Below are 26,469 nucleotides of genomic sequence, written 5' to 3'. Positions count from 1 at the left end.
TCTCTATTACTCCCTTATACAATACAATACAACAATACAATTTTACACAATACAATTTTATTTAGGTAAGGTACATACATACAATAAATATTTACAAGGATTGTTTGACTTATAGGTAGAGCTAGTACATACAATGCCTAAAGCCACTATTACGCAAAGCGTTTCGGGCATGATAAACTTAAATGACAAGCTTAATACTAATTGAGCATAATGAGTAGAATGAAAACAACAAATGAAAACATAGATGAAAAAGCAGCACAAATACAATTATGTCGACAAACAGCGCTCTTTAAAGAAAAAAAACAGACATTGGTTGACAATAGAAGGGTAAGGTAGGTTACAGGGAATTTATTAGGTATAGCTTCGCTTTTAACTTAAACTGGTTGAGAGAGGTACAGTCTTTAACATGGTTGGGAAGGTTATCTATCCATATCTCAACTATGGTATTTGTGCTTGGGGCTCTACTACCCAAAATCACTTACGTCCTCTAATTACTCAACACAAAGCTGCTATCAGGACAATATCCAACTCTGGCCCCAGACATCACTCGGTACCCCTACTTAAATCTCTGAATATGTTAGACATTAAGTCACTGCACATTCTCTCATGTGTATTATACATATATAAAACGCTAAACTATAATGCCAATCCTGATCTCAAAAGCTTCATAGAAGGTTGTAACAGAACCCATGAGCACTACACCAGAAATAAATACAGTTTTGATATTCCTAGAGTACGACTTAATCAAACTAGAAATGCTCTGCAAATCAAGGGGCCCAGAATGTGGAATGACCTTCCCAATCATGTTAAAGACTGTACCTCTCTCAACCAGTTTAAGATAAAAACTAAGCACTACCTAATAAATTCCCTGTAACCTACCTTACCCCTATATTGTCAACCCATGTCTGTTTTTTTTAAAGAGCGCTGGTTGTCGACATAATTGTATTTGTGCTGCTTTTTCAGCTATGTTTTCATTTCTTGTTTTCATTCTACTCTTTATGCTCAATTAGTATTAAGCTTGTCATTTAAGTTTTTCATGCCCGAAACGCTTTGCGTAATAGTGGCTTTAGGCATTGTATGTACTAGCTCTACCTATAAGTCAACCAATCTTTGTAAAAAATTCTTGTATGTATGTACCTTACCTAAATAAACAAATAAAATAAAATAAAAAATAAAATACTAACCATAAGTCTTGATACCTTTCACAATCTCAACACCATGAAGGTCGTATCTTGTAACTCTATCATCATTACCGAGCCTCAAAACCTTACATTTGTTGTCAACTCCCGTTGTCAACAACAGGACACGTAGCGTCACTACCACTCCCGTTGTCAACAACAGGACACGTAGCGTCGCTACCACTCCCGTTGTCAACAACAGGACACATAGCTTCACTACCACTCCCGTTGTCAACAACAGGACACGTAGCGTCACTACCACTCCAGTTGTCAACAACAGGACACGTAGCGTCGCTACCACTCCCGTTGTCAACAACAGGACACATAGCTTCACTACCACTCCAGTTGTCAACAACAGGACACGTAGCGTCACTACCACTCCAGTTGTCAACAACAGGACATGAAGCGTCACTACCACTCCCGTTGTTAACAACAGGACACGTAGCTTCACTACCACTCCCGTTGTCAACAACAGGACACGTAGCTTCAGCACCACTCCCGTTGTCAACAACAAGACACGTAGCGTCACTACCACTCCCGTTGTCACCAACAGGACATGTAGCGTCACTACCACTCCCGTTGTTAACAACAGGACACAGCGTCACTACCACTTCCGTTGTTAACAACAGGACATGTAGCGTCACTACCACTCCCGTTGTCAACAACAGGACATGAAGCGTCACTACCACTCCCGTTGTTAACAACAGGACACGTAGCTTCAGCACCACTCCCGTTGTCAATAACAGGACATGTAGCGTCACTACCACTCCCGTTGTTAACAACAGGACACGTAGCTTCACTACCACTCCCGTTGTCAACAACAGGACACGTAGCTTCACTAGCACTCCAGTTGTCAACAACAGGACACGTAGCGTCACTACCACTCCCGTTGTCACCAACAGGACATGTAGCGTCACTACCACTCCCGTTGTTAACAACAGGACACATAGCGTCACTACCACTTCCGTTGTTAACAACAGGACATGTAGCGTCACTACCACTCCCGTTGTTAACAACAGGACACATAGCGTCACTACCACTTCCGTTGTTAACAACAGGACATGTAGCGTCACTACCACTCCCGTTGTCAACAACAGGACACGTAGCGTCACTACCACTCCCGTTGTTAACAAGACACGTAGCTTCACTACCACTCCCGTTGTCAATAACAGGACATGTAGCGTCACTACCACTACCGTTGTTAATAGGACACGTAGCTTCACTACCACTCCCGTTGTTAACAACAGGACACGTAGCTTCACTACCACTACCGTTGTTAACAACAGGATATGTAGCGTCACTACCACTCCCGTTGTTAACAACAGGACATATAGCGTCACTACCACTCCCATTGTTAACAGGACACGTAGCTTCACTACCACTCCCCTTGTCAACAACAGAACACGTAGCGTCACTACCACTCCCGTTGTCAACAACAGGACACGTAGCTTCACTACCACTCCTGTTGCCAACAACAGGACACGTAGCGTCACTACCACTCCCGTTGTTAACAACAAGACATTTAGCGTCACTACCACTACCGTTGTCAACAACAGGACATGTAGCGTCACTACCACTCCCGTTGTTAACAACACGACATGTATTGTCACTACCACTCCCGTTGTCAACAACAGGACACGTAGCGTCACTACCACTCCCGTTGTTAACAACAAGACATTTAGCGTCACTACCACTACCGTTGTTAACAACAGGACACGTAGCGTCACTACAACTCCCGTTGTCAACAACAGGACATGTAACGTCACTACCACTCCCGTTGTTAACAGGACATGTAGCGTCACTACCACTCCCGTTGTTAACAACAAGACACGTAGCTTCACTACCACTCCCGTTGTTAACAACAGGACATGTAGCGTCACTACCACTCCCGTTGTTAACAACAGGACATGTAGCGTCACTACCACTCTCATTGTTAACAACAGGACACGTAGCTTCACTACCACTCGCCTTGTCAACAACAGAACACGTAGCGTCACTACCACACCCGTTGTCAACAACAGGACACGTAGCTTCACTTCCACTCCCGTTAACAACAGGATACGTAGCTTCACTACCACTACCGTTGTTAACAATAGGACACGTAGCTTCACTACCACTCCCGTTGTTAACAACAGGACACGTAGCTTCACTACCACTACCGTTGTTAACAACAGGACATGTAGCGTCACTACCACTCCCGTTGTCAACAACAGGACACGTAGCTTCACTACCGCTCCCGTTGTTAACAACAGGACACGTAGCATCACTACCACTCCCGTTGTCAACAACAGGGCACGTAACGTCATTACCACTCCCGTTGTCAACAACAGGGCACGTAACTTCACTACCGCTCCCGTTGTCAACAACAGGACACGTAGCGTCACTACCACTCCCGTTGTCAACAACAGGACATGTAGCGTCACTACCACTCCCGTTGTCAACAACAGGACACGTAGCGTCACTACCACTCCCGTTGTCAACAACAGGACATGTAGCGTCACTACCACTCCCGTTGTCAACAACAGGACACATAGCTTTACTACCACTCTTGTTGTTAACAACAGGATATGTAGCGTCACTACCACTCCCGTTGTCAACAACAGGACATGTAGCGTCACTACCACTCCCGTTGTTAACAATAGGACATGTAGCGTCACTACCACTCCCGTTCTTAACAACAGGACACGTAGCGTCACTACCACTCCCGTTGTCAACAACAGGACATATAGCGTCACTACAACTCCCGTTGTCAACAACAGGTCACATAGCTTTACTACCACTCTTGTTGTTAACAACAAGATATGTAGCGTCACTACCACTCCCGTTGTCAACAACAGGATACGTAGCGTCACTACCACTCCCGTTGTCAACAACAGGACACGTAGCGTCACTACAACTCCCGTTGTCAACAACAGGACACATAGCTTTACTACCACTCTTGTTGTTAACAACAGGATATGTAGCGTCACTACCACTCCCGTTGTCAACAACAGGACATGTAGCGTCACTACCACTCCCGTTGTTAACAATAGGACATGTAGCTTCACTACCACTCCCGTTCTTAACAACAGGACATGTAGCGTCACTACCACTCCTGTTGTCAACAACAGGGAGTGCTATACTGTATAATCGTGTTGGCTTGGCGCTTTCTCTTGATTGTCCCCCTCCCTTCCCGTTGACAATAACCATGAATCCTCACCATGAAGTTCTACTCCAGCTCCTGGTCCGCTCTTTCGGGTATAAAGAAACTCAAAATAAAAATTACCAAAAGGCACCAACCAAGCCTAGAGGATCACCTCTACTATGCGGCCCAGGTCCACCTAGTGACACTCTCCTGGACGACTTTACTGGCAGTTATATGAATTACAACAATATTAATTATTTCTAACTAAACACTATTGCAGCCTAACTAAACACTATTACCGCCTAACTAAATAAATTGTATCACGGATATAAGATCAGGTAAGGTTTTCTAACGACAATTATGTATAAAACCTACAAGGAACAATGGGGCATAAGGAACGAGCATCAAGAGAGGTGTCGGTCCCTCTTGACCGAGTCGGCTGTGAATTATTTGTATCTTTACGGCTAGAAGGCCAACGAGTTCGTTTCCTAGTGGACAGCGGCTCACCCGACACCCTCGTCACGGTTCCCTTTATGTAGGAACATGGCTTGGAGGCCGTAATGGGCAAGGATTTTAAGCGTTTAGATAAAATGGAGTCCATAGACATAAATGATAACGAGTGGAAGTCAATGGACTTCTCAAACTTCTACACGGGGGTCCTGAAAGCTAAACCTTATTTCCGGAAAGCACATTTATCCCTGGATGCAGAGATCTATGTCGATGATTTACCTGTACATGATGCCTTACTGGGCATGGATATTTTAGTTGCACATAACTGCTCAATAATTAATGACCTGACAAATCCCCGACTAATAATGCGGCCAGTGAAGAAGCACAAGCTGGAGGATAACACGAAGTACTTTGTCACAAACTACGATAGAATCAGACTCAAAACCAAAATCAACGGCAAGAGATCTACGGCTTTTCTGGACACTGGCTCGCCCATAACAAGCATCAGCAGACGTCGTGCCAGAAAATTGGGCCTTAAAATTGAATCGTGTGCAATGGAAGAAGTGGAAAATTTACACGGAAAAATATTACGAACAAAACACGTTATTCGGAACGCAGAAATAAAATTCCAAGGTCTTACATTCCACACAGATGTGTACATCATGCAGTCTTATGACGAGGAGTACATAATCGGAGATGATATCCTCCAATACACCAATATAACTTTCGCAGCAGAGAAAGCTGTCTTGGAGCGCAACAGCAACCCTTATCCTCACCAGGGATGAAGCTCTATCCGGTGTTAGGCCGATCACCGGATGCATGGCTAGACCTGTAACCATAGAAAAAGTCCATTCCGAACAGAACACACAGCCCATCGACATGAGCAACAGTGATGAAGTTAGACCTATAAAGTCACTCAAACAGAGAATGGTAAAGTTGTTCACCAGAGTAATGAGAGGATCTTGTAAACACCTCCACAGACCTGTGTCGCGTCTCTGGAACACTCCTCAATATGCCCCAAGGTCCTTCCCGGCATGGCGCCTTCTTTTGATAATTATTTACTTGTGTTTCCATATAATAAAGTGTATTTTCTGTATTTTTCTGTAAAACGAAATATTTCTGTATAATAAACTATAGAATTATAATTATAATAATATAATAAAGAGCTATATAATCATCCTGGCTTAGTGCTTTCTCCCTTATAATTCCTGTTTCTGTATCACTTGTATATTATAATATTATTATAATAAAGAGACCAAAAGCTGAAGTACAACTTCGGGATTGTTGACAACGGGAGTGGTAGTGACGTTACATGTCCTGTTGTTGACACCGGGAGTGGTAGTGACGCTACGTGTCCTGTTGTTGATTCAAGGTCAGGTCACTAGTCAATTACCATGCCCTGCACCTTATTTGTCTCCCTAGCAATAGGCTGAAAGCTTTATAGAAAATCCAAAATGAAGCCAAATGAGGATAATTTTTAGAGCCCCCAGATGCACAAGAATCATCAACACGAGGGAGGAGCTGAAACTCCCAACCATATGTGAAAGAACTGAGCAGCTCAGTACTTCCAAGGTGATAAAAGATCCAACATCATCCTTACTACTTAAAGATAAACTGACTAGTGCTGTATGTAGTGGATAAAGTGTTGCCAATGCATAAGCAGGTAACCTATATGCAAACTGATTGAGTAGAAATGTTGCCAATCTCATTAAACTAAATATTGCTATTGTATGCAATGTGCTAGAAATGATATTCCACTATATCTGTACCCTGAAATACAAGTGTCTTACACCACCATCAGCAAAAAAAGCAATTGATTGATGGACAGTCATTCAATCTTTCTAGGGTGAACAGTGATGTAAAGTGTTGACCAGACTACACACTAGAAGGTGAAGTCAGAAGAAGTCAGAAGACACCAAAAAGTCATCGCCACTGACACACTTGAGGCTGAACTACTAACAGATGCGAAGAAAAAACGAGGAACATACTCATCAACAATCTTAACCCAACGACTCAAGGAAGCAGCACCTTAAAAATTTGGAAGGTGTAACAATAAGAAAAAATAAGAAAAGCCGACAAGACAGCAGCATACGTTGATCCCTACTCAAGAATATATTAATAAAATTAGCGACATCCTCAGTGATTACACTAAATTGCTCAGATAACTCAATACATACCTTCGGCATTTTATCCAAGTTGCTCGTTAGTGACAAGTAACGATAAAGACAGTGGAAGTAATATGGCGTTGGAGTTGACGTCGACACGTCTTTCTCGCCTGGCGTCTCCTGACCAACTGATGATATCCGTTGTCTAAGTTCGATATTTAAAAGTTGTATGATAGAGAATTTGTATATTATACAAATATATTCGTGCAAATTCTTACTTATTTTTATTAATCATTATATTGTAATGATATGTTGGTTTAAAATAAGTTTCCACTAAAACTTTATAGAATAGGCTATTACATTAATTAGTTATTAATTCAAATTCAAATACTTTATTCCTATTATTATATACATTTATTGTTGGGTTAGTTTCCACAGATTTACCTAAGAGAAAGTCATAATAATGTAATATATGTTAGTTTAGTTCAACCCGTCTTACAAATTACGTCGCATTTTGTCGTATACGCTATGGCCAAAAAAGGCAGTAATTTGAAAATGAAAACTAATTAAAAATAAAGAGTAGTGACGGTACGTGCGGCTTGATCTCCCACACTAATGTCCAGGTTATTAGCTCTTTCAGACCAGTTGGGATGAGGTACCATTCTCGTTCAGCTTCTGTTGAGACGCTGGAATCCGTTGCCCAGTACGTAGTTGCTGGGACATCTGTCTCCTTATGTCATGAGCGTAAGCCTGGCTCCTCTCCTTCCTCCTCCCCGGTGGGTAAAAAGGAAGCTTTGCAATTACTTTATTCACTCTCGTATTCTTGAAGATATCCTCACAGTGTACCCAAAATTTCCCAGTGCAGGCTAATGAACATATCGCCCTGTATGACTAACCATCCTGCGAGATGGGGACTTTTAGTATCACTGCTGCCTTATTTACTCTTATACTCATGATATCCTCATAACGAACCCAGAGTTTGTCAGTGCAGACTACTTATCACGTGCCTCTGTATGACTAACCATCTTGTGCGACGGGGATTTTTTAATTAACATCACGTAGCTAGCTTTTTTGACACTGTACTTCCCTTCATATAGTCTAGGGCAGCTGCACAAATGCAGATGTACTTAATGTATTAATAAAAAAGAGCGGACTTTGCTCTAACTTTTATAAGATTATATGAGTATTCAAATAATTTAGTCTTAAACGGATGTAATAGAATAAAACTCTGGGAAAAAAGGGTTCATACGGTGTCTATTTTCCGGGACCAAAAAAAAGGGGGCTGCTAAGACGTCTATTTTCCGTGACAAAAATAAAAAGTTCCGCTGAGGCTTCTATTTTCCGTGACCAAAATAAAAAGTTTCTACTACTGTCAACAACAGGACACGTAGTGTCGCTACCACTCCCGTTGTCAACAACAGGCAACGTAGCGTCGCTACCCCTCCCGTTGTCAACAACAGGACACGTAGCTTCACTACCACTCCCGTTGTCAACAACAGGACACGTAGCGTCACTACCACTCCCGTTGTCAACAACAGGACACGTAGCTTCACTACCACTCCCGTTGTCAACAACAGGACACGTAGCGTCACTACCACTCCAGTTGTCAACAACAGGACACGTAGCTTCACTACCACTCCCGTTGTCAACAACAGGACACGTAGCGTCACTACCACTCCAGTTGTCAACAACAGGACACGTAGCGTCGCTACCACTCCCGTTGTCAACAACAGGACACATAGCTTCACTACCACTCCCGTTGTCAACAACAGGACACGTAGCGTCACTACCACTCCCGTTGTCAACAACAGGACACGTTGCTTCACTACCACTCCCGTTGTTAACAACAGGACACGTAGCTTCACTACCACTCCCGTTGTCAACAACAGGACACGTAGCTTCAGCACCACTCCCGTTGTCAACAACAAGACACGTAGCGTCACTACCACTCCAGTTGTCAACAACAGGACATGAAGCGTCACTACCACTCCCGTTGTTAACAACAGGACACGTAGCTTCACTACCACTCCCGTTGTCAACAACAGGACACGTAGCTTCAGCACCACTCCCGTTGTCAACAACAAGACACGTATCGTCACTACCACTCCCGTTGTTAACAACAGGACACGTAGCTTCACTACCACTCCCGTTGACAACAACAGGACACGTAGCGTCACTACCACTCCCGTTGTTAACAACAGGACACGTAGCTTCACTACCACTCCCGTTGTCAACAACAAGACATGTAGCGTCACTACCACTCCCGTTGTTAACAACACTTGTCGTCACTACCACTTCCGTTGTCAACAACAGGACATGTAGTGTCACTACCACTCCAGTTGTCAACAACTGGACACGTAGCTTCAGCACCACTCCCGTTGTCAACAACAGGACACGTAGCTTCAGCACCACTCCCGTTGTCAACAACAGGACACGTAGCTTCTGCACCACTCCCGTTGTCAACAACAGGACACGTAGCTTCAGCACCACTCCCGTTGTCAACAACAGGACACGTAGCTTCAGCACCACTCTCGTTGTCAACAACAGGACACGTAGCTTCAGCACCATTCTCGTTGTCAACAACAGGACACGTAGCGTCACTACCACTCCCGTTGTCAACAACAGGACACGTAGCTTCACTACCACTCCCGTTGTCAACAACAGGACATGTAGCGTCACTACCACTCCCGTTGTTAACAACACTTGTCGTCACTACCACTTCCGTTGTTAACAACAGGACACGTAGCTTCACTACCACTCCCATTGTCAACAACAGGACTCGTAGCGTCACTACAACTCCCGTTGTTAACAACAGGACACGTAGCTTCACTACCACTCCCGTTGACAACAACAGGACTCGTAGCGTCACTACAACTCCCGTTGTTAACAACAGGACACGTAGCGTCACTACAACTCCCGTTGTTAACAACAGGACACGTAGCTTCACTACCACTACCGTTGTTAACAACAGGACACGTAGCGTCACTACCACTCCCGTTGTCAACAACAGGACATGTAGCGTCACTACCACTACCGTTGTTAACAATAGGACACGTAGCTTCACTACCACTCCCGTTGTCAACAACAGGACACGTAGCGTCACTACCACTCCCCTTGTCAACAACAGAACACGTAGCGTCACTACCACTCCCGTTGTTAACAACAGGACACGTAGCGTCACTACAACTCCCGTTGTTAACAACAGGACACGTAGCTTCACTACCACTACCGTTGTCAACAACAGGACACGTAGCTTCACTACCACTCCCGTTGTTAACAACAAGACATTTAGCGTCACTACCACTACCGTTGTTAACAGGACACGTAGCGTCACTACAACTCCCGTTGTCAACAACAGGACATGTAACGTCACTACCACTCCCGTTGTTAACAACAGGACATGTAGCGTCACTACCACTACCGTTGTTAACAACAGGATACATAGCTTCACTACCACTCCCGTTGTTAACAACAGGACATGTAGCGTCACTACCACTCCCGTTGTTAACAATAGGACATGTAGGGTCACTACCACTCCCGTTCTTAACAACAGGACACGTAGCGTCACTATCACTCCCGTTGTCAACAACAGGACACATAGCTTCACTACCACTCCCGTTGTTAACAACAGGACATGTAGCGTCACTACCACTCCCGTTCTTAACAACAGGACATGTAGCGTCACTACCACTCCTGTTGTCAACAACAGGGAGTGCTATACTGTTTAATCGTGTTGGCTTGGCGCTTTCTCTTGATTGTCCCCCTCCCTTCCCGTTGACAATAACCATGAATCCTCACCATGAAGTTCTACTCAAGCTCCTGGTCCGCTCTTTCGGGTATAAAGAAACTCAAAATAAAAATTACCAAAAGGCACCAACCAAGCCTAGAGGATCACCTCTACTATGCGGCCCAGGTCCACCTAGTGACACTCTCCTGGACGACTTTACTGGCAGTTATATGAATTACAACAATATTAATTATTTCTAACTAAACACTATTGCAGCCTAACTAAACACTATTACCGCCTAACTAAATAAATTGTATCACGGATATAAGATCAGGTAAGGTTTTCTAACGACAATTATGTATAAAACCTACAAGGAACAATGGGGCATAAGGAACGAGCATCAAGAGAGGTGTCGGTCCCTCTTGACCGAGTCGGTTGTGAATTATTTGTATCTTTACGGCTAGAAGGCCAACGAGTTCGTTTCCTAGTGGACAGCGGCTCACCCGACACCCTCGTCACGGTTCCCTTTATGTAGGAACATGGCTTGGAGGCCGTAATGGGCAAGGATTTTAAGCGTTTAGATAAAATGGAGTCCATAGACATAAATGATAACGAGTGGAAGTCAATGGACTTCTCAAACTTCTACACGGGGGTCCTGAAAGCTAAACCTTATTTCCGGAAAGCACATTTATCCCTGGATGCAGAGATCTATGTCGATGATTTACCTGTACATGATGCCTTACTGGGCATGGATATTTTAGTTGCACATAACTGCTCAATAATTAATGACCTGACAAATCCCCGACTAATAATGCGGCCAGTGAAGAAGCACAAGCTGGAGGATAACACGAAGTACTTTGTCACAAACTACGATAGAATCAGACTCAAAACCAAAATCAACGGCAAGAGATCTACGGCTTTTCTGGACACTGGCTCGCCCATAACAAGCATCAGCAGACGTCGTGCCAGAAAATTGGGCCTTAAAATTGAATCGTGTGCAATGGAAGAAGTGGAAAATTTACACGGAAAAATATTACGAACAAAACACGTTATTCGGAACGCAGAAATAAAATTCCAAGGTCTTACATTCCACACAGATGTGTACATCATGCAGTCTTATGACGAGGAGTACATAATCGGAGATGATATCCTCCAATACACCAATATAACTTTCGCAGCAGAGAAAGCTGTCTTGGAGCGCAACAGCAACCCTTATCCTCACCAGGGATGAAGCTCTATCCGGTGTTAGGCCGATCACCGGATGCATGGCTAGACCTGTAACCATAGAAAAAGTCCATTCCGAACAGAACACACAGCCCATCGACATGAGCAACAGTGATGAAGTTAGACCTATAAAGTCACTCAAACAGAGAATGGTAAAGTTGTTCACCAGAGTAATGAGAGGATCTTGTAAACACCTCCACAGACCTGTGTCGCGTCTCTGGAACACTCCTCAATATGCCCCAAGGTCCTTCCCGGCATGGCGCCTTCTTTTGATAATTATTTACTTGTGTTTCCATATAATAAAGTGTATTTTCTGTATTTTTCTGTAAAACGAAATATTTCTGTATAATAAACTATAGAATTATAATTATAATAATATAATAAAGAGCTATATAATCATCCTGGCTTAGTGCTTTCTCCCTTATAATTCCTGTTTCTGTATCACTTGTATATTATAATATTATTATAATAAAGAGACCAAAAGCTGAAGTACAACTTCGGGATTGTTGACAACGGGAGTGGTAGTGACGTTACATGTCCTGTTGTTGACACCGGGAGTGGTAGTGACGCTACGTGTCCTGTTGTTGATTCAAGGTCAGGTCACTAGTCAATTACCATGCCCTGCACCTTATTTGTCTCCCTAGCAATAGGCTGAAAGCTTTATAGAAAATCCAAAATGAAGCCAAATGAGGATAATTTTTAGAGCCCCCAGATGCACAAGAATCATCAACACGAGGGAGGAGCTGAAACTCCCAACCATATGTGAAAGAACTGAGCAGCTCAGTACTTCCAAGGTGATAAAAGATCCAACATCACCCTTACTACTTAAAGATAAACTGACTAGTGCTGTATGTAGTGGATAAAGTGTTGCCAATGCATAAGCAGGTAACCTATATGCAAACTGATTGAGTAGAAATGTTGCCAATCTCATTAAACTAAATATTGCTATTGTATGCAATGTGCTAGAAATGATATTCCACTATATCTGTACCCTGAAATACAAGTGTCTTACACCACCATCAGCAAAAAAAGCAATTGATTGATGGACAGTCATTCAATCTTTCTAGGGTGAACAGTGATGTAAAGTGTTGACCAGACTACACACTAGAAGGTGAAGTCAGAAGAAGTCAGAAGACACCAAAAAGTCATCGCCACTGACACACTTGAGGCTGAACTACTAACAGATGCGAAGAAAAAACGAGGAACATACTCATCAACAATCTTAACCCAACGACTCAAGGAAGCAGCACCTTAAAAATTTGGAAGGTGTAACAATAAGAAAAAATAAGAAAAGCCGACAAGACAGCAGCATACGTTGATCCCTACTCAAGAATATATTAATAAAATTAGCGACATCCTCAGTGATTACACTAAATTGCTCAGATAACTCAATACATACCTTCGGCATTTTATCCAAGTTGCTCGTTAGTGACAAGTAACGATAAAGACAGTGGAAGTAATATGGCGTTGGAGTTGACGTCGACACGTCTTTCTCGCCTGGCGTCTCCTGACCAACTGATGATATCCGTTGTCTAAGTTCGATATTTAAAAGTTGTATGATAGAGAATTTGTATATTATACAAATATATTCGTGCAAATTCTTACTTATTTTTATTAATCATTATATTGTAATGATATGTTGGTTTAAAATAAGTTTCCACTAAAACTTTATAGAATAGGCTATTACATTAATTAGTTATTAATTCAAATTCAAATACTTTATTCCTATTATTATATACATTTATTGTTGGGTTAGTTTCCACAGATTTACCTAAGAGAAAGTCATAATAATGTAATATATGTTAGTTTAGTTCAACCCGTCTTACAAATTACGTCGCATTTTGTCGTATACGCTATGGCCAAAAAAGGCAGTAATTTGAAAATGAAAACTAATTAAAAATAAAGAGTAGTGACGGTACGTGCGGCTTGATCTCCCACACTAATGTCCAGGTTATTAGCTCTTTCAGACCAGTTGGGATGAGGTACCATTCTCGTTCAGCTTCTGTTGAGACGCTGGAATCCGTTGCCCAGTACGTAGTTGCTGGGACATCTGTCTCCTTATGTCAGGAGCGTAAGCCTGGCTCCTCTCCTTCCTCCTCCCCGGTGGGTAAAAAGGAAGCTTTGCAATTACTTTATTCACTCTCGTATTCTTGAAGATATCCTCACAGTGTACCCAAAATTTCCCAGTGCAGGCTAATGAACATATGGCCCTGTATGACTAACCATCCTGCGAGATGGGGACTTTTAGTATCACTGCTGCCTTATTTACTCTTATACTCATGATATCCTCATAACGAACCCAGAGTTTGTCAGTGCAGACTACTTATCACGTGCCTCTGTATGACTAACCATCTTGTGCGACGGGGATTTTTTAATTAACATCATGTAGCTAGCTTTTTGACACTGTACTTCCCTTCATATAGTCTAGGGCAGCTGCACAAATGCAGATGTACTTAATGTATTAATAAAAAAGAGCGAACTTTGCTCTAACTTTTATAAGATTATATGAGTATTCAAATAATTTAGTCTTAAACGGATGTAATAGAATAAAACTCTGGGAAAAAAGGGTTCATACGGTGTCTATTTTCCGGGACCAAAAAAAAGGGGGCTGCTAAGGCGTCTATTTTCCGTGACAAAAATAAAAAGTTCCGCTGAGGCTTCTATTTTCCGTGACCAAAATAAAAAGTTTCTACTACTGTCAACAACAGGACACGTAGCGTCGCTACCACTCCCGTTGTCAACAACAGGCAACGTAGCGTCGCTACCACTCCCGTTGTCAACAACAGGACACGTAGCTTCACTACCACTCCCGTTGTCAACAACAGGACACGTAGCGTCACTACCACTCCCGTTGTCAACAACAGGACACGTAGCTTCACTACCACTCCCGTTGTCAACAACAGGACACGTAGCGTCACTACCACTCCAGTTGTCAACAACAGGACACGTAGCTTCACTACCACTCCCGTTGTCAACAACAGGACACGTAGCGTCACTACCACTCCCGTTGTCAACAACAGGACACGTAGCGTCGCTACCACTCCCGTTGTCAACAACAGGACACATAGCTTCACTACCACTCCCGTTGTCAACAACAGGACACGTAGCGTCACTACCACTCCCGTTGTCAACAACAGGACACGTAGCTTCACTACCACTCCCGTTGTCAACAACAAGACACGTATCGTCACTACCACTCCCGTTGTTAACAACAGGACACGTAGCTTCACTACCACTCCCGTTGACAACAACAGGACACGTAGCGTCACTACCACTCCCGTTGTTAACAACAGGACACGTAGCTTCACTACCACTCCCGTTGTCAACAACAAGACATGTAGCGTCACTACCACTCCCGTTGTTAACAACACTTGTCGTCACTACCACTTCCGTTGTCAACAACAGGACATGTAGCGTCACTACCACTCCCGTTGTCAACAACTGGACACGTAGCTTCAGCACCACTCCCGTTGTCAACAACAGGACACGTAGCTTCAGCACCACTCCCGTTGTCAACAACAGGACACGTAGCTTCTGCACCACTCCCGTTGTCAACAACAGGACACGTAGCTTCAGCACCACTCCCGTTGTCAACAACAGGACACGTAGCTTCAGCACCACTCTCGTTGTCAACAACAGGACACGTAGCTTCAGCACCATTCTCGTTGTCAACAACAGGACACGTAGCGTCACTACCACTCCCGTTGTCAACAACAGGACACGTAGCTTCACTACCACTCCCGTTGTCAACAACAGGACATGTAGCGTCACTACCACTCCCGTTGTTAACAACACTTGTCGTCACTACCACTTCCGTTGTTAACAACAGGACACGTAGCTTCACTACCACTCCCATTGTCAACAACAGGACTCGTAGCGTCACTACAACTCCCGTTGTTAACAACAGGACACGTAGCTTCACTACCACTCCCGTTGTTAACAACAGGACACGTAGCTTCACTACCACTACCGTTGTTAACAACAGGACACGTAGCGTCACTACCACTCCCGTTGTCAACAACAGGACATGTAGCGTCACTACCACTACCGTTGTTAACAATAGGACACGTAGCTTCACTACCACTCCCGTTGTCAACAACAGGACACGTAGCGTCACTACCACTCCCCTTGTCAACAACAGAACACGTAGCGTCACTACCACTCCCGTTGTTAACAACAGGACACGTAGCGTCACTACAACTCCCGTTAACAACAGGACACGTAGCTTCACTACCACTACCGTTGTCAACAACAGGACACGTAGCTTCACTACCACTCCCGTTGTTAACAACAAGACATGTAGCGTCACTACCACTACCGTTGTTAACAATAGGACACGTAGCTTCACTACCACTCCCGTTGTCAACAACAGGACACGTAGCGTCACTACCACTCCCCTTGTCAACAACAGAACACGTAGCGTCACTACCACTCCCGTTGTTAACAACAGGACACGTAGCGTCACTACAACTCCCGTTAACAACAGGACACGTAGCTTCACTACCACTACCGTTGTCAACAACAGGACACGTAGCTTCACTACCACTCCCGTTGTTAACAACAAGACATTTAGCGTCACTACCACTACCGTTGTTAACAGGACACGTAGCGTCACTACAACTCCCGTTGTCAACAACAGGACATGTAACGTCACTACCACTCCCGTTGTTAACAACAGGACATGTAGCGTCACTACCACTACCGTTGTTAACAACAGGACACATAGCTTCACTACCACTCCTGTTGTTAACAACAGGACATGTAGCGTCACTACCACTCCCGTTGTTAACAATAGGACATGTAGGGTCACTACCACTCCCGTTCTTAACAACAGGACACGTAGCGTCACTATCACTCCCGTTGTCAACAACAGGACACATAGCTTCACTACCACTCCCGTTGTTAACAACAGGACATGTAGCGTCACTACCACTCCCGTTCTTAACAACAGGACATGTAGCGTCACTACCACTCCTGTTGTCAACAACAGGGAGTGCTATACTGTTTAATCGTGTTGGCTTGGCGCTTTCTCTTGATTGTCCCCCTCCCTTCCCGTTGACAATAACCATGAATCCTCACCATGAAGTTCTACTCAAGCTCCTGGTCCGCTCTTTCGGGTATAAAGAAACTCAAAATAAAAATTACCAAAAGGCACCAACCAAGCCTAGAGGATCACCTCTACTATGCGGCCCAGGTCCACCTAGTGACACTCTCCTGGACGACTTTACTGGCAGTTATATGAATTACAACAATATTAATTATTTCTAACTAAACACTATTGCAGCCTAACTAAACACTATTACCGCCTAACTAAATAAATTGTATCACGGATATAAGATCAGGTAAGGTTTTCTAACGACAATTATGTATAAAACCTACAAGGAACAATGGGGCGTAAGAAACGAGCATCAAGAGAGGTGTCCGTCCCTCTTTACCGGGACGGCAGTCACATGTACATATCTTTTCGGTTAGATGGGCAGAGACTGGAATTCGTGGTGGACACCGGCTCACGCGACACCGTCGTCACGGTTCCCTTTATGTAGGAACATGGCTTGGAGGCCGTAATGGGCAAGGATTTCAAGCGTTTAGATAAAATGGAGTCCATAGACATAAATGATAACGAGTGGAAGCAAATGGACTTCTCAAACTTCTACACGGGGGTCCTGAAAGCTAAACCTTATTTCCGGAAAGCACATTTATCCCTGGATGCAGAGATCTATGTTGCTGATTTACCCCCATATGATTCTTTACTGGGCATGGATATTTTAGTTGCACATAACTGCTCAATAATTAATGACCTGCCAGATCCCCGACTAATAATACGGCCAGTGAAGAAGCACAAGCTGGAGGATAACACAGAGTATTCTGTCACAAACTACGATTCCATCAGAATAAAAACCAAAATCAACGGCAAGAGATCTACGGCTTATCTGGACACTGGTGGACCATTTTCAATTATCAGCAGACGTCGTGCCAGAAAACTAGGCCTTAAAATTGAATCGTGTGCAAGGAAAGAAATTAATAATTTGCACGAGAAAACATTATCTACCAAACACGTTATAAGGAACGCAGAAATAAAATTCCAAGGCCTGACATTCCACACCGACGTATACGTCATGAAGATGTATGACGAGGAATACATAATCGGAGACGATATCCTCCAATACACCAATATAACTTTCACAGCAGAAAAAGTTCTCTTGGAGCGCAATAGCAACCCCTATCCTCACCAGGGATGAAGCTCTATCCGGTGTTAGGCCGATCACCGGATGCATTGATAGACCTGTAACCGAAAGCAGAAAAAGTTCATTCCGAACACACAGGCCATCGACTTGAGCAACATAAACAGTGATGAAGTTAGACCTAAAAAGTCACTAAGTGAATGGTAAAGTTGTTCACCAGAGTAATGAGAGGATCTTGTAAACACCTCCACAGACCTGTGTCGCGTCTTTGAAACACTCCTCAATATGCCCCAAGGTCCTTCCCGGCATGGCGCCTTCTTTTGATAATTATTTACTTGTGTTTCCATATAATAAAGTGTATTTTCTGTATTTTTCTGTAAAACGAAATATTTCTGTATAATAAACTATAGAATTATAATTATAATAATATAATAAAGAACTATATAATCATCCTGGCTTAGTGCTTTCTCCCTTATAATTCCTGTTTCTGTATCACTTGTATATTATAACATTATTATAATAAAGAATTGACCAAAACCTGAAGTACACCTTCGGGATTGTTGACAACGGGAGTGGTAGTGACGTTACATGTCCTGTTGTTGACAACGGGAGCGTTTTTTTTATTTTATTTTTATTTTTTTTTTGTCCTGTTGTTGACACCGGGAGTGGTAGTGACGCTACGTGTCCTGTTGTCGATTCAAGGTCAGGTCACTAGTCAATTACCATGCCCTGCACCTTATTTGTCTCCCTAGCAATAGGCTGAAAGCTTTATAGAAAATCCAAAATGAAGCCAAATGAGGATAATTTTTAGAGCCCCCAGATGCACAAGAATCATCAACACGAGGGAGGAGCTGAAACTCCCAACCATATGTGAAAGAACTGAGCAGCTCAGTACTTCCAAGGTGATAAAAGATCCAACATCGTTGTATCCAGACCACGGTTGTGTGCGGTCGCTAGGTTGGCGCTCTTGGCGTCCGCTGATTGGTGGGAGGTGGAGGATTGCCCCACACTTTTCGTTTTTGCACGTGGTGATACAGGATATTGTGCATTTGTTCTCGATTATTGACAGCGTCGAAGAAATGGCTGAGGCGTTATGCCTAAGTGGTAGTGAGGAGGACAGACAAGATGATAATCGACCGTTTGAATTAGTAGTGAACAAAAAGAAACGGAGAAATAATAACAGACAGCGAGACAGTGAGAGTGACGATGAGATTGCAAAGAGACCAAAGAATGAGACCCTACTCAGCAAGACTCAAGACAAGCAAGACAAGACAAGAAGGAAGAGGCTGTTGTTCCCTACAACATGCCAATTGAATTTCCACCAAAAGCTAGAGTGGACGGTACGTCTGGCTAAACAATGTTTGGAATACGAACCACTTTTCAAGGAGGGTCTTCACCGCCCTACATAACAGTTGGGACTGAACAGGCCGTGGAACGCCTCACGACGGTTGGTTTTGAGAATGTAGTGATGGTTCCTCCAGAAGAAGGTATGTTGCACACAAAGATCATAGTTTTCAAGTTTCCAACTTACTTGGATCCTGACTGTCTTCTTCTTAACAATGATAATGTTGTCTGGGCGAAGAGGAATAGTGTTCGTGGTGACAAACGAAGCCAGGTTGTTGCCTTGGTAAAGGGTGAGGCGCCGGAGAAAATTTTTGTGCAAGGACTAGGCTATAGGAACGTTGCAAAATACGTTGAGGAGCCCATACTGTGCATGAAGTGTTCACGTTGGGGACATATGGCATGGAAATGCCAGTTTGACCCCAGGTGTCGGTATTGTGGGAAAAATCACGACTCGCGAGAGTGTAGAGTCAAGATTGAAAGAAGTGAAAAAATCATCCCATTTTGTTGCAACTGTCGAGGCAGCCACAATGCTGGTTCCTCTCTATGCCCCATGAAGCCTCATCTGAAAGAGACTAGAACGGGTCCTACAAGCAGGATAGATGTATCCTCGCAGCAAGGAAAAATTGTGCAAGAGGAACATGGAGGAAACAGTTGGAAGCCAACGGCAGCCCCTATGATCAATGTGTGGGAAAAAGGGACGGAGAAAGTAAAGGCGAGCTTAGGGAAAGTACATCATGCAGTGGAAAAACTGAAACCTTGTGACGACAAGGTTCAGGACAATATGGTCACCTCTGAGGTTGGTAATCAAATTTTGGAGTATCTAAAAAAAACTAGATAAGAGGATTGAGGCATTGGAAAAATTGGCTATGGAAGGTGGACGGGGTGCAGATGGTGGTGAAACAGGACGTGTAATTGAAAGTAAAACGAGACGTGAAATGGAAAGTGAAACGTGCGTAGAAGAAAGTAATGATGTGCATGAGGTAACGATGATAGAGGAGAGTCAGGAGAATACACTTTCTAGTAGTGTTAGCGGTGTTCAACCTCCTGTTGTGACAAATGGTGAAAGAACGGTTAAAGTAAAACGGGTTACAGAAATAACAAAGAAAATAGATATGAAAAATATTACCTTCGATGTTAGTAGTAGTTGTGAAGGTGAGGAGAAAGGAAAAATGTTAAGGTGTTGGAAGGAAGTTTCTAAGGTACTCTTGTATCTCATGGAATATGACGGACAGGGCAAAGGTAGTTTTATTATTAATCATGGATGAAAGTAAATTGAGAATATTATCTTGGAACATTAATGGATTAAAAACTAGAGCGGTGGATGTACACGATTATACTCTTAGAGAGGATATTGACATAGTAGCACTCCAGGAGGGTCCGTCTAATTACCACAAGCTACCACAAACTACACAAACTTCAGAAAGCTTCCTGGCAATACGTTAGTAATGAATAAATATGATATATTAAGTTAGGCTGACCTAACCTATCCTAACCTAACCTAACCTAACCTAACCTAACCTAACCTAACTTAACCAAACCTAACCTAACCTAACCGAAGCTTGGATCGTCGACTTGATTTGGCGTCACCAGCTTTTTATTTTCGTCTAATTTCTTTATAAAAAGATACTTTTTCAGATTAAAATTATGTTTTTTCGTGTTGTACATTCAGCACCAACATTATAATGAGTAAATATATCATATTTATTCATTACTAACGTCTTGCCAGGAAGCTTTCTGAAGTTTGTGTAGTTTGTGGTAGCTTGTGGTAATTAGACGGACCGCTCCAGGAAACTGGGGATAGGGATAGTAGCATACTGAGGCTAAATGGCTATAGAGGTTTTCACTTATATGCTGATGGAGGAACTAGGGGGGTCTCATGTTATGTCAAAAGTACCATACCTGCCGAGATAACTGGAATCCCTCAGAGATATAGAGGTATTGAAAGTATTAGCTTGCGGATACAATTAAAGGACAGAGAGTTAAATTTCATTAATCTATACATCTCTGATAGCTCCCTTGATTTACGATACTTGCCAGATTCCTTCTTTTCTGAAGATACACTTGTGGTAGGGGATTTTAATGCCAGACATCCAGCTTTAGGATCAAGGGGTAAAGCAAATAGGAATGGTTGCAGATGGTACCAGTTTTTGCAGGAACATGAAGATGTTCAACTGCTGGGCGAGCACTCTCCTACTCATTTGAGGGGAGGTAGATTAGATTATGCTTGTTTAATAAATGCTGAGGGCATAGAGGGGAATTGTCTTACTGTGGATGAAATGCTAAGTGATCATTTTGCATTACAAATACAGCTTAAACTAGATAAAAAGCATGCCTGCCTTCAGAGGAAAAGGTTAAAGTTTAATGAGGGAGAATTAAGGGGTCTTGTTGGCCATATTAAGTCTTGGTATGATACTTATAAGCCGATTTCGGCAGAAGCATTTTATGAAGATTTAATTAAGGAGGTAGGTGTATTTAATGCAACATTGAACCGGAAACCATCTAGTATAAAAAGGCATCCCCCCCAGAAAAGAAAATTATACACATGACAAGATGCTTAAGGGGTGGACATTAACAATGAGGAGAGCTCACAGGGATTGGAATAGGAATGGTAGGACTGAGGAAGGGAAGAATGCTTTACTGGCAGTTGCTAGGCTGTGTGGGGAGAAGAGAAAGGAAATTAGGGGCAAGTATTGGCAGGAATTTGCAGAGAAAGTTGGGAGTAATGTGACATCTCATGTCTCATAAAAGACATCTCATTCATTCATCCACACATTCTCTTGTGTCAACTACATTTACAAAACCCTGTTCTTAAATGCAAACCATGCTCTGAAACTCTCCCTGGACAGATGTAATAGGACCCATTATCACCACCAGAAATAAATATCTCTATGATATCTCCAGGGTCAAACTTAATCTGTGTAAACACTCTATGCAAATTAAGGGACCTAGTCTATGGAACTCACTCCCTAGTGAATTGAAAAACTGTAAAACTTTTGCCTTATTTAAAAGCAAAACCAAAAAGTACCTAATTTCATCTTCTTAGTTTCCTACACTGAGCTTTAAATTTGCTCTGTACCTAGTGTTACCCAATCTCCTAATTTTTATGTATTTAACCCAAACAACCTTATCATTGTGTTCATTGCTCTCTTATGTGCTAGCCATATGCTGTATTGTGCCTACCAATTTTTGTCAACTACCATTCAAGTTGTCATTGCAATCAATCTTAGCTACCTATGTGCTTTAATATACCTACAATTTTCTCTCATCTTTTTTTTCTTGCCATGTAACTGTTATAATTTTTTTTTATAAATATATTTTTTTATAAGTCGACTCAACGGCTTGCTGACTCCTTATGTCCCTTGCAACTTCAGCCTGAAGTCTCCAAAGGAATTTGTTGACTTACTGCGGGGAACACGGGCCACAGGGATAAGAGCCTCGTTGGACGTAGAATCACTGTTTACCAACGGACCTGTGGATGAAACAATCAGGATGATAGCGGACAGAGTGTATCGTGATCCGGCCTGTACTCCTCTTGACATACCAGAAAACATTCTAAGGAAACTACTCCAAGCTTGTACTAAAGAGGCACCCTTCTTGAGCCCGGATGGGCACATGTATAAGCAAGTAGATGGGGTCGCCATGGGTTCTCCCCTAGGTGTCCTGTTTGCGAACTTCTACATGGGTACCATCGAACAAAAGGTCTTAGTCGACATGAACTTGAAACTGGCCATATACTGCAGGTATGTTGACGACATTTTTACACAGGTACCTGATGTCAGACATCTGCAGGAGCTGAAGGAGGCATTTGAGCAGAATTCTGTGTTGCGTTTCACTTACGAGATGGAGAAGGTTGGGAAGCTGCCCTTTCTAGATGTAACAGTCATGGAAAGGAACGGAGGTTTCCACACTGCAGTCTACACTAAGGAAACAAACATAGGAATGTGCCTCAATGCCAACAGTGACTGCCCAGACAGGTACAAGAGGAGTGTCGTTAACGCTTATGTCGACCGTGCTCTCAGCCACAGCTCAGGATGGAAGCAAGTCGATAAAGAACTCTGTAGGGTAAGGCAGGCCCTAGTCAACAACGGCTTCTCCAATGGTTACGTTGAAGACATCATAAGAAGGAAGGTGAAACGCCATGCAACCTCTGAAGAGACAACTAACACAACACCTGTACCCCCTATTAGACTATTTTACAGGAACTTCTTTTCCACATCTAATAAAACGGAGGAAAGGGTCCTGAAAGATATTAATAGAAACGTTATCCCCACAGACAAAAATCAGAAGATACAACTGACGATTTACTATAAACCAAGAAAACGGCCAACCTACTCATGAGAAACTCTCCAGACACAAAGCAGAACGCTTTAAAGAGAGACCAATGTCGTCTATGCCTTCAAATGCCCACTTGGGGACTGTAAGCCTCAAAGAATTCAGTATATAGGCAAGACAACAACATCTCTTTCCAGGCGATTAACGATGCATAAGCAACAGGGCTCCATTAAGGAACATAATCTCTTCCCATAACCAGACCATCACCAGAGAAGTCTTAACAAAAAACACGGAAATCATCGATAAATACAGCGATAGCAGGCGGCTAGATATCTGCAAGGTACTACACATTAAGAAGTCGACACCAGCAATCAACAGCCAATTAATGCACAACTATATTTTACCCACTTCAAGACTCTGCACCAATATAGAAGCATCAAGAAATATGGGCCAATAGGCCCATTGCAGTTACTTCCATTCTTCCCCTTAACTTACAAAATATTATACCCATTGTTTCGTGTTCTGTCTTGTCTTGAAAGTTTGTTTTCACCTCATCCAAAACTGTTGTAACATATCACCTCACCCAAATGCAGGTATAAAATCGAAGCTGTTTTAAACCCTGTTCAGTTATAGTTGTGTGTGTGTAAACTAAAGTCTTTGAAAATGTAATAAGTTTTACGAACGCGTTCAAGTGTCGCGTTAGACTAGAAATAAAAATGAACTTTGGAGAATTGATTTTTTCAGTTACCATCAACAATGAAAAGAAATGTAAGAAACATTGAGAAAATTCGTGTTAGTTATTAATCATACTTTTTCGGTCATATTTAATTATATATATAATATATATATATATATATATAAAATAAATATATATATATATAAATAAATATATATATATATAAATAAATATATATATATATAAATAAATATATATATATATATATATATATATATATATATATATATGTCGTACCTAATAGCCAGAACGCACTTCTCAGCCTACTATTCAAGGCCCGATTTGCCTAATAAGCCAAGTTTTCATGAATTAATGTTTTTTCGTCTACCTAACCTACCTAACCTAACCTAACCTAGCTTTTTTTGGCTACCTAACCTAACCTTACCGATAAATATAGGTTAGGTTAGGTTAGGTAGGGTTGGTTAGGTTCGGTCATATATCTACGTTAATTTTAACTCCAATAAAATAAAATTGACCTCATACATAGAGAAAAGGGTTGCTTTATCATTTCATAAGAAAAAAATTATAGTAAATATATTAATTCAGGAAAACTTGGCTTACTAGGCAAATCGGGCCTTGAATAGTAGGCTGAGAAGTGAGTTCTGGCTACTAGGTACGACATATATATATATATATATATATATATATATATATATATATATATATATATTATATATATAAATTATATATATATATATATATATATATATATATATATATATATATATATATATATATATATATATATTATATATATAAATTATATATATATATATATATATATATATATATATATGATATATATATATATATATATTATATATATATATATATATATATATATGTCGTACCTAGTAGCCAGAATGCACTTCTCAGCCAACTATGCAAGGCCAGATTTGCCTAATAAGCCAAGTTTTCCTGAATAAATATATTTTCTCTAATTTTTTTCTTATGAAATGATAAAGCTACCCATTTCATTATGTATGAAGTCAATTTTTTTTGAGTTAAAATTAACGTAGATATATGACTGAACCTAACCAACCCTACCTAACCTAACCTAAACCTATCATTATAAGTTAGGTTAGGTTAGGTAGCCGAAAATGTTAGGTTAGGTTAGGTTAGGTAGGTTAGGTAGTCGAAAAACAATTAATTCATAAAAACTTGGCTTATTTGGCAAATCGGGCCTTGCATAGTAGGCTGAGAAGTGCGTTCTGGCTACTAGGTACGACATATATATATATATATATATATATTATATATATATATATATATATATATATATATATATATATATATATATATATATATATATGTTGTACCTAGTAGCCAGAACGTCGTACTCGGCCTACTACGCAAGGCCCGATTTGCCTAATAAGCTAAGTTTTCCTGAATTAATATATTTTCTCTAATTTTTCTTATGAAATGATAAAGCTACCCATTTCATTATGTATGAGGTCAATTTTTTTTTATTGGAGTTAAAATTAACGTAGATATATATGACCGAACCTAACCAACCCTACCTAACCTATCCTAACCTATCTTAATAGTTAGGTTAGGTTAGGTGGCCGAAAAAGTTAGGTTAGGTTAGGTAGGTTAGGTAGTCGAAAAACAATTAATTCATGAAAACTTGGCTTATTAGGCAAATCGGGCCTTCCATAGTAGGCTGAGAAGTGCCGTTCTGGCTACTAGGTACGACATATATTATATATATATATATATATATATATATATATATATATATATATATATATAATATATATTTATATATATATATATATTTATATATTTATATATATATTATATATATTATATATATAGTATATAGATTTATATATAGATTATATTTATATATATATATATTATATATATATATATATATATATTTATATATATATTATATATTTATATATATATATATTATATATTGATATATATAATATATTATATATTATATATATATTATATATTATATATATATATATAATATATATATATATATTAGTATATATATATATCCATCCATATCCATGTACACAAAAACATATCAATCATTTTTTTATATCACAAATGATTCAATCATAATAAGGGAGTTGTTTTGACACGGTAAAAACACGGGAGTGTTTTGAT

At 41.3% G+C, this 26,469-nt stretch overlaps 1 protein-coding gene across 1 annotated transcript in view; it reads right to left on the bottom strand.

The window, feature by feature from the left end:
• The window catches only part of LOC123760250 (non-lysosomal glucosylceramidase), a 60,620-nt gene extending 53,579 nt beyond the window's left edge, over positions 1–7,041 (bottom strand). The window contains exon 1 of the mRNA XM_069338415.1: positions 6,930–7,041. The gene's annotated coding sequence lies outside the window, so the exon portion shown is untranslated. The remainder of the gene's footprint in view (positions 1–6,929) is intronic.
• Positions 7,042–26,469: the final 19,428 nt, after the last annotated feature.

The sequence above is a fragment of the Procambarus clarkii genome, chromosome 39 (genome assembly GCF_040958095.1).
Source record: "Procambarus clarkii isolate CNS0578487 chromosome 39, FALCON_Pclarkii_2.0, whole genome shotgun sequence".
Classification (NCBI taxonomy): Eukaryota; Metazoa; Arthropoda; class Malacostraca; order Decapoda; family Cambaridae; genus Procambarus; species Procambarus clarkii.
Note: the sequence above shows the minus strand (reverse complement) of the source record. Positions and strands in the feature narration are given on the sequence as shown.